The sequence below is a fragment of the Ursus maritimus genome, unplaced genomic scaffold (assembly GCF_017311325.1).
Source record: "Ursus maritimus isolate PB19 unplaced genomic scaffold, ASM1731132v1 scaffold_6, whole genome shotgun sequence".
Classification (NCBI taxonomy): Eukaryota; Metazoa; Chordata; class Mammalia; order Carnivora; family Ursidae; genus Ursus; species Ursus maritimus.
In genome coordinates, this window is record NW_024426774.1 from 69757068 (window position 1) to 69765968 (window position 8901).

The following is an 8901-nucleotide window of genomic DNA, read 5'->3' on the forward strand; positions in this document are numbered from 1 at the left end:
TACAACTACAAAACTTGTAGAAGAAAACAGAAGGAAAGCTTTGCGGCCTTAGGTGAGGCAAGGTTTTCTTTGCTATGACACTAGAAGCATGAAAGAAACTGATGAATTTCCACTGTTTGTGGGGCACCTGGCTCGCTCAGCTGGTTGAGCATGTGGCTCTTGATCTTGGAGTTGTGAGTTCAAGCCCCATGTTGGGTGTAAAGATCACTTAAAAATACAATCTCAAAAAAAAAAAAAAAAAAAAGAATTTCCGCTGTTTGAAAGACACTGTAAAGAGAATGAAAAGCTCGGGATATCTGGGTGGCTCAGTTGGTTAAGCGTCTGCCTTCAGTTCAAGCCATGATCCCAGGGTCCTCAGGGGAGCCTGCTTCTCCCTCTCCCTCTGCCTCTCCCCCTGCTTGTGCTCTATCTCTCTCTCAAATAAATAAAATCTTTTAGAAAAAAGAGAGAATGAAAACATAAGCCACAGATTAGGTGAAGATATTTGCAAATCACGTGTCAAATAATTTAAGACTTGTGTCTGGTATATAACATGAACTCTTGAAACTCAAGAAAACTAGCAATGCAATTTTTTAAAAAATCGGTGAAAGACTTGAACAGACACTTTTCCAAAGAAGATACAGAGGGCAAAGACGTGAAAACAGGCTCAGCATCACTAGTCATTGAGAAATGCAGATTAAAACCATGATGAGCGATACCATTACACACCAATCGTGGCTAAAATCAAGAAGGCGGGACCAAACCAATGGTTGGAAAGGCTGTGGAACAACTGGGACTCTCATACACTGCTGGTAGAAGTAGACATGGTACAATCACATTAGAAAACAGTCTGTTAGTTTCCTGTAAGTTAAACATACATCTACCATATGATCCCACCATTCCACTCTTAGATATTTCCTCGAGTAACCAAAGCATATGGTCAAAGATTTGTACACAAATGTTCATCGGAGCTTTATTTGTAATAACTCCAAACTAGAAACACTGCAAATGTCCATCAAGTGGGGAATGGATAAACAAACTGTCATACATACACAGAATGGACTACTACTCAGCAATAAAAAGGAACGAACTATCAATGCAACCAACAATATAGACACGCCTCAAAATAATTATGCCGAGTGAAAGAAGCCACACTAAAAAGAGCACATACTGTTTCATTCTAGGAAATGCAACTAGGGGTACCTGGCTGGCTCAAGTCAGTAGAGCATGTGACTCTTAATCTCAAGGTCGTGAGTTTAAGCCCCATGTTGGGTAAAGAGTTTACTATAAAATAAAATAAAATAAAATAAAATAAAATAAAATAAGAAAAGAAAAGAAAACGCAACTAATCTGTAGTTCGATCAGTGGTTGCCTGGGGGTAGGTACCGAAGGAGGGGCAGGACGGGGAATTACAAAAGGGCACGCAAGGAAACTTATGGGGATGATGTTCACTGTCTTGTGGTAATATTTTCACAGATACATGCACATGTAAGAACTCATGAAATTGTACACTCTATATGTGTGCAGTTTGTTGTTTGTAAATTATACTTCGATAAACCTTTTGGGGGAAAAAACAAACCTCCAAATTCTCTGCATTTCATGCAGAGTAAAAGCCAGAGTTCTTACCGTGCCAGAGCTGCCTGGCTGATGGCCGTCCATTCACAGTGCTGCTTCCTCAGCTCCCAGAACAGGGCCTGGAACACAGAAAGAGCTATAGAAGTATCTGTCAAATGACTGCCTAGAAGGCCCACAATTAATCTAAGTTGTTTAATAATTGTTGTGAAGAACAACTTGGGGGTCCTCAAACGATCAAACATTGAGTTACCATATGACCCAGCAATTTTACACCTAGATCTATTCCCAAGAGAAATGAAAACATGTGTCCATACAAAAAATTGTTCATAATTGCCAAAAGGTAGAAATAACCCAAATGTCCAATCAATAAATAACACGCAGTATATCCATACCATGGAATGTTATTTGGCCATAAAAAGGAACCATGTATCATAAGATGGATGAACCCTGAAAACATTACTCTAAGTGAAAGCAGCCAGTCACAGAAGAGCACATGTTAAATGATTCCATTTATATGAAAAGTCCAGATTAAGGAAATCTACAGAGATAGAAAGGAGAGTTGCTTCTTGGGTGTTGTTAGGAAGATGGTAGGTGATAGCAAAAGGGTACAGGGTTTCTTTTGGGGGTGATGAAAATGTTCTAAAGTTGTGGTCACGGTCATCTATCTGTGAATATACTAAAAACCACTGAATCATACACTCAAATGGGTAAATTGTACAGTATAATGATTATGGCTCAATAAAGCTTAAAAATAAAGAACATGGTATTAGGGGAAGGCACACCTCCTGCTCGGAGTTTGAGTGGGAGTGGTAAGCGCTTGTTACTACCGTCAGTTCACCGGCACGGTTAGAACCCTATCAAGCGATCCCTGAGAATGGACATGGCCCAATGCGCCCAGAGAGGGCACTAGATTTGCTTAGGTCACATTGATGGTGAGCCCTGAATAGAGGTAGAGCTCTTTTTCTTGGGACAAGCAAATGAAAGCACGTGGCTTGCAGCCATACAGCCCACGGCTGGGACTCTCTCTGCTTCCTTGAGCTGTACTGAGCTACAGGATGCCCCCTAATTGCCTCACAATGATAATACCTTCTATTTATACCAAACACCTCTCCTCCCAGGAGAGCACTGTGTTTTCCCAACATTGAATCATTAAGCCAGCCAGACTGAATTGAATTAAAATTCACAGCAGCCACTCACAACAAAGCTTCCCCCTGTCCCCTTCCTGTCCACTCCTCCGTGCACTGCTGTGATGCTCACAGCAAAACAGGCAAGTCAAGAACATCAGTCTTTTACGCACCTGCCCCACTTGCAGGACCCCTCCCCCCAAATCCTGCTCCAGACCAGGGGTGGGGGTGGGGGCTGTGTCACTCCAGGGCCCTTCTATCATGGGAAAAATAGAATGTGGGAGGGACAGGTCTTCAAGTATAACATTGCCCTTTCCATAAACATTTAAATCATCAAAACTCAATGGTGAGAACTGCTAGTGATGAGATTTCAGGCAGCAAAGAGAAATATAATGAGGGTGTCACTGGTTTTCTAATTCTTAAGCTATATCACATAGGCTGCTGTCTGTTTGCCTAGGTGAAAACTCAACACAGGCTCCTGGTCACCATGGTCGGAGGGTTCTCCCCTGGGTCAAGCCTCCTGGCTCACTGCAGAAATGAGAAGCAAGGAACTCATGGGCTCTGCCAGTCCTTTCCCCTTAGTACAGATCCAACTGGCCCTGGGCAGTCCATAGCTCTGGCCTGAGGGACAGAGAGCAGGGAGGGGTCCAGAAAGGTGCCGGCATGGGTCTAACTGGATCGATGGATGGATGTCCCATATGCATCCCCACCATGCACACAGTCTTACCCTCCCTGTGCCTCTATCCTGCTCTGCTAGCTGGCACAGTCCCTGGGGGCCACAAGGATAAAGATAATGCTAGGGGCAGTGGTCTCCTACATGTACGCCCACTCCTGACACTGCCACCCACAGTCATTCGATCCATCAAGAGCGAGTCCTTCCTATAGGCACTCTGTGCCTACCCTGGACTACCTACTGTGGGCAAAAGCACATCCTCGGCCCTGCCTGGGCAGATGCAGAGGGCTGGTTAGGTGAGAGCCCCAGAGCGCCTCCCTGGGCAGGGTGGGGCCATATGGCACAAAATCCTCAGGGGCTGCAATCCTAATTAAAAGCTTTTCCCACAGAGCCTGGGATCTCAGGGTGGGGAAGAGCTTAGGAACCCCTGCCCCCACCCTCCTCATCTATCTCCCACATCCCCTTGTCAACATCAATAGCACTAAAAGAGCAAGAGCTCCAGTGCCCATCTTTTCCACCATGGCCTTGCCCACCGCCTTCAGCTCTTCATTACTAAGTCCTCTTGCCGCTGCCTGTGGTCAAGGGCACTTACCCCATCAGTAGCCTTGGTAACATCTGCTCCTTGAGAGGACATCAAGGCATAGGGCAATCGAGCCCCAGGGATCACATAAAACCCATCTTTCAATAAAGCAGTTTACTGGCGCTTTGAAAATCAGGGGTCTGTGACATGAATAGGACATTCCCCAAACCACACATGCCTCCCCTCCCATAGAGAGGGAGGGTGTCCAAGCACTGCCCTCTATCACATCATATTCAAAAGACCAGTTCAAGAGCATTAGTTTTCTATACGGAAACTTACAAATATTTAGGTGTTGAGAATCATTATGAAACTGCAATTAGAGGGACGCCTGGGTGGCTCAGTTGGTTGCGTGTCTGCCTTCAGCTCGGGTCATGGTCCCAGGGTCCTGGGATTGAGTCCCACATTGGGCTCCCTGCTCAGCAGAAAGCCTGCTTCTCCCTCTCCTCCCTGCTCATGCTCTCTCTTGCTACTCTCTCTCTCTCTCTCAAATGAATAAAATCTTAAAAAAGAAAGAAAGAAAGAAAGAAAGAAAGAAAGAAAGAAAGAAAGAAAGAAAGAAAGAAAGAAACTGCAATTAGAAAAATCACTTATGTCTGTTGGGTTTATAAGATTTGGGTAATAAAAATAACATAATAGCAATAAAACAATACACCTTACTCTACTATAGCATTTTGGGTGTGTCAAACACACTTATGTATGTTGTAAACAGAGTGAACATTTGATTCGAATAATAGAATATCAGAGAGAGGTGTTCTCAGGTGGATACTTAGTATGTGAAGGCCAGGCTCCATCACAGCCGTTTGCATGTGTACAAAAGACAGACACACGGACAGGCAACTCAAAGGCTGCTCAGCCCTCCGAGGCCCCTGGGAATGGGCACATGGGGCACCCAGCAGTGCGGCTGTTGGTGCAGATGAACTTGGCAACTGGGAGTTGAGCGTTTAACAGGGAGCTGCCTCCCCATGCAGCCCCCGGAAGTCGCAACATCACTAGGGCCAGGTGTGGGGAGCACATCTCATCATGTATCTGCTGGGCAGCTGCTGTTTGCAGAGGAGCAGCTGCAGGCAGGAGCTGGTGCTGAAAATGAATGCCCTTGGTAGACAGCACTCAGCTCCCACACACACTGGCCAGTCAAAACCAGCACACGCACACCAAGAGCGGGAACGAGGGGCCAGACTGGGTGGTTTGGATTATTGCTGTCCCTCTGGCGAACTGCAGAATCCCAAACTTTTATGAAGATTCAGAGAAGGAAAGTTTGGGAGCAAGGTGGGGTAGGAGGTACCCAGCCCCAAGATGGTCATCGGCCTCTCTCATTTGACACTTGAGAAACTGAGGCCCAGAGAGTGGAAGGGACTTAAGGTCGCATAGCGGGCAGGCAGCAGATAAAGCTCAACCATCCTGGCCCTGGCTTGACTCTCTCCACAGTCACCTGGGTCAGCATTCCCACGCCTTATGATGGATGGACCCAAAGGCCTGGGTCTGTGGAGAGACAGACCATTCTACAGCCTCCACCCTCCTTGAAATTCAGCCCAAATTAGCCTGCCGCCTCTCAGCACTGCTCTGGGGGAGGCCAGCCAGGAGGAAAGTATGAATAAGCAGACTGAGGGACATTGCCCACAATGCCTCCCCCAGCAGCTGGAGGAAGAGAGAGGCTGTTCTGGGACATGGCTCCTCAGGGGTCTTAGGAGCAACTGGATGTGGTTCCTCAGCTGTGATCATTCCTGGGTGTTAGTTTGCACCATCAGAGTCACCAGCTCAGGAACAACTCCAGGCCAGTGAGGACCATTCTCCTGGGGGCCCTGGGAACAGTAAGGGCACAGCCTTGGCATCTCAGCTCTCCCTGAGTCACACAGAACAATAAAAAGGGGATTTGTGTTCAGCTGCTGTGGAAAAAGAATCTGACAACTCCTCAAAAAGATAGACAAAGAATTAGTGTATGACCCAACAATCCGCTCCTAGGCACATACCCAAAAGAACTGAAAACAGGTGCTCAAACGAACACTTGAACAAGTACATGAATGTTCGTGTACTGCTCACAACAGTCAAAAGGTGGAAACAACCCAAGTGTGCATCAACCTGTGAGTGGAAAAACAAAATATGGTATATCCATAAAACAGTGTATTATTCAGCCTTACAGGAATGAAGCACTGATACATGCTAGTGTCGAGGAACCCCAAAAGCATGATGCTAAGTAAGAGAAGCCAGTCACGAAAGGTCAGGCATTGTAGGAGTCCATTTTTATGGAAAATCCAGAATAGGTAAATCCACAGAAACAGAAAGAAGATCGGTAGTTGCCCCCTTGGCAGGCGTGGCCACATGCTGGCTTCTGGACCCTCCACCTAGACATTATCCCTAAAGTTAGTGATCGCCATTGAATGAGAGCTTCATTTTCTCCAAAGGACCTGTCAAAAGTCCCAGGTTAAATCTCATTTGCCTGAGCAGGTGGATGGAGTGCACTGCTCGGTGAGGCTGGGTCTCGCCATCCCTATGGTGGGGATGCGGTATGGGTGGGAGTGAGCTGCAAAGGACCTGCCCCATCCAAGCCAGAGGATTGAGAAGGGGAAGGAGTCTGGATGGGCAAAAACAACAATATCGACTCTGGGACCACAAAGAGTGTGACTTCTCATGCCCTTCTCTTTCCTGCCCCCAATCTCCTCCTGCTGAGACATTTTTGAAGGACACAGCATGAGGGAAATGATTTCTGTGTATGTGGTGCTGACTGCGGGTCTTGAGTTCTTTGGCACAGCCCTAATATCATTGGATCAGACCATGTGTCCTGACTCCAGATTAGAAAACATGGTTAGCATCCCTCACAGCTCCAATGGCTATGTGGACTTTCCCCTAATCATCTGTTGTTGTTGTTTTTTTTTTTTAAGATTTTATTTATTTGACACAGAGAGAGAGAGACAGCTAGAGAGGGAACACAAGCAGGGGAAGTGGGAGAGGAAGAAGCAGGCTGCCCGCCAAGCAGGGAGCCTGATGCAGGGTTAGATCTCAGGACCCTGGTATCACGCCCTGAGCCGAAGGCAGAAGCTTAACAACTGAGCCACCCAGGCGCCCCTCCTAATCACCTGTTTGACCATTGAACAGTCTTTGCTCTACCAGGAATGCGCTGACCCTCTGGAGTTTTATTTCAGTGATAAATAGTGGATTTGGGTCCAGGAGCATAGAGCTAGTAAGAGAGAGAAAACAAGAGTGCCTTTTCCCCTGTCCCTTCCCTCCCTAGGGCTCCCATTTTTCTCATACAGGATTGAAGTCCTCCTCTCCTGGACCTCCTTCTGCAACCTGTGGCCCACCCAAGATCTTCCTTGCTCCTTCTCTCTGTGCACACAGTTAGAACCACCAGGGCCCCCATTACAGACTCAGTGATGATTGACCAAGGAATATATCCAACAGAAGGCATTCATTCCGGGAGGCTTCCATCTTCCAGGGCAGGGAAGGACCCACCTCACAGACTCCACCCCTGTCCCCACTCAGGCCCTGTGCCTGGATGAGGAATACTGCAGGCACTGAGCTTCTCCAGAAGCAAGGAGGTGGGAGTAGGGCAGAGAGAGGGAAAATGTGAGAACCAGGCCCTTTGTCCGGGCCCAAGTCAGGCAAGCATCCAACTTATACTCAGATCCGCTGAGTCTACAAAGTTCTTTTTAAAGAACCAGGGCGAACCCCTATTGCAGCGAAGTAAGGAAGCCACTGCCTACTTACTTGAAAATTTAATTAACTATCTCTGTCTAGCTCCTTGCCTAAGAAACAGGACACTTCTCTCGAGAGGACAAGGGAGATGATTTGCAATCTTTTTGAAATGTGGAAGGAGTCCAGTGTGCTGGAGAAAAGGACAGGAGGTGAATGAAGAATATAGTTTTGGAGAGTGCCTGGTAGGATGGAGAGGCTGGGAGCTAGAAAACAAGGCTGACCTCTGTCTTCACTCTGCTCAGCCCACTTAGCTTCACTATGCTCCCTGTTGCCTCTTAACCCTTTAACCAACCGACCTGGTCAGTTCACAAACATATAAAAACAGTCCTTACGGACTGTTTCATCTCCAGTGGGGGGGAAGAAAGCAAACTGTACAACAGAAAGCCTTTTACAATCACAAATTCACCCCTTGTGGCATCCTATTAATGCAGATTTACCTCGGTGAGCTGTGTCCTTCATCAAGAATGTTTCGCTGGCAGGCGCTGATTGCCTGCCCCACTAATCCCACAGTCCCATGGACTCTATTTGTTGGATGGACTCTGGAGCCAGGCTGCCTGGGTTCAAATTCCAGCTCTGCCATTTGCTAGTTGTGTAACCTTGGGCAAATTAGCTAACCTCTATGCCTCAATTTTATTATCTGTAAAATGGGCACAATAGTAATACCTACTTTATAGGGCTGTTGTGAGGACTAAAAGTATTAACCTATCTGAAGCATTTAGAATAATGCTTGCAACATAGTATGTGCCAAGAAAATGTTAATTTATAAGAAATTACTACTAAAAAAGAGGTGGAGAATAGAATCGAATAGGAACGAGCAGTCTCGTGGAGAAGCCAAACCCAAACATTTACTGATCTCTTAATGGGGAAGGAAAGAGTGATGAAAAAAGACAAGGGAGAGGGAAGAGGGGGAACCTAAAAAATTCAGGAAGACCGGCCAATATGAAATTCAGCTTAAACTTCATTTGGGAGGGCACAATGTCTACAAATGATACTAGATAGATAGTTAGATAGATAGATAAGTGACCAGATACAGATATGGAAGTACATAAGCTCCATGATCATTAATCAATCCTGGGTACTTGGGACAGTTGTTCTTGGCACATAATATGTGCTCAACAAATATGTTCGAATTGAAATATTGGTGGGGGAGAAATAATTGAAAAAATTTTGAACAACCTATAATGTAAAATATCCCATAATTTTAGCAAAATTAAATATATGTAGATAGATAGATGATAGATAGATAGGTAGATAGATAGATAGATAGATAGATAGATAGA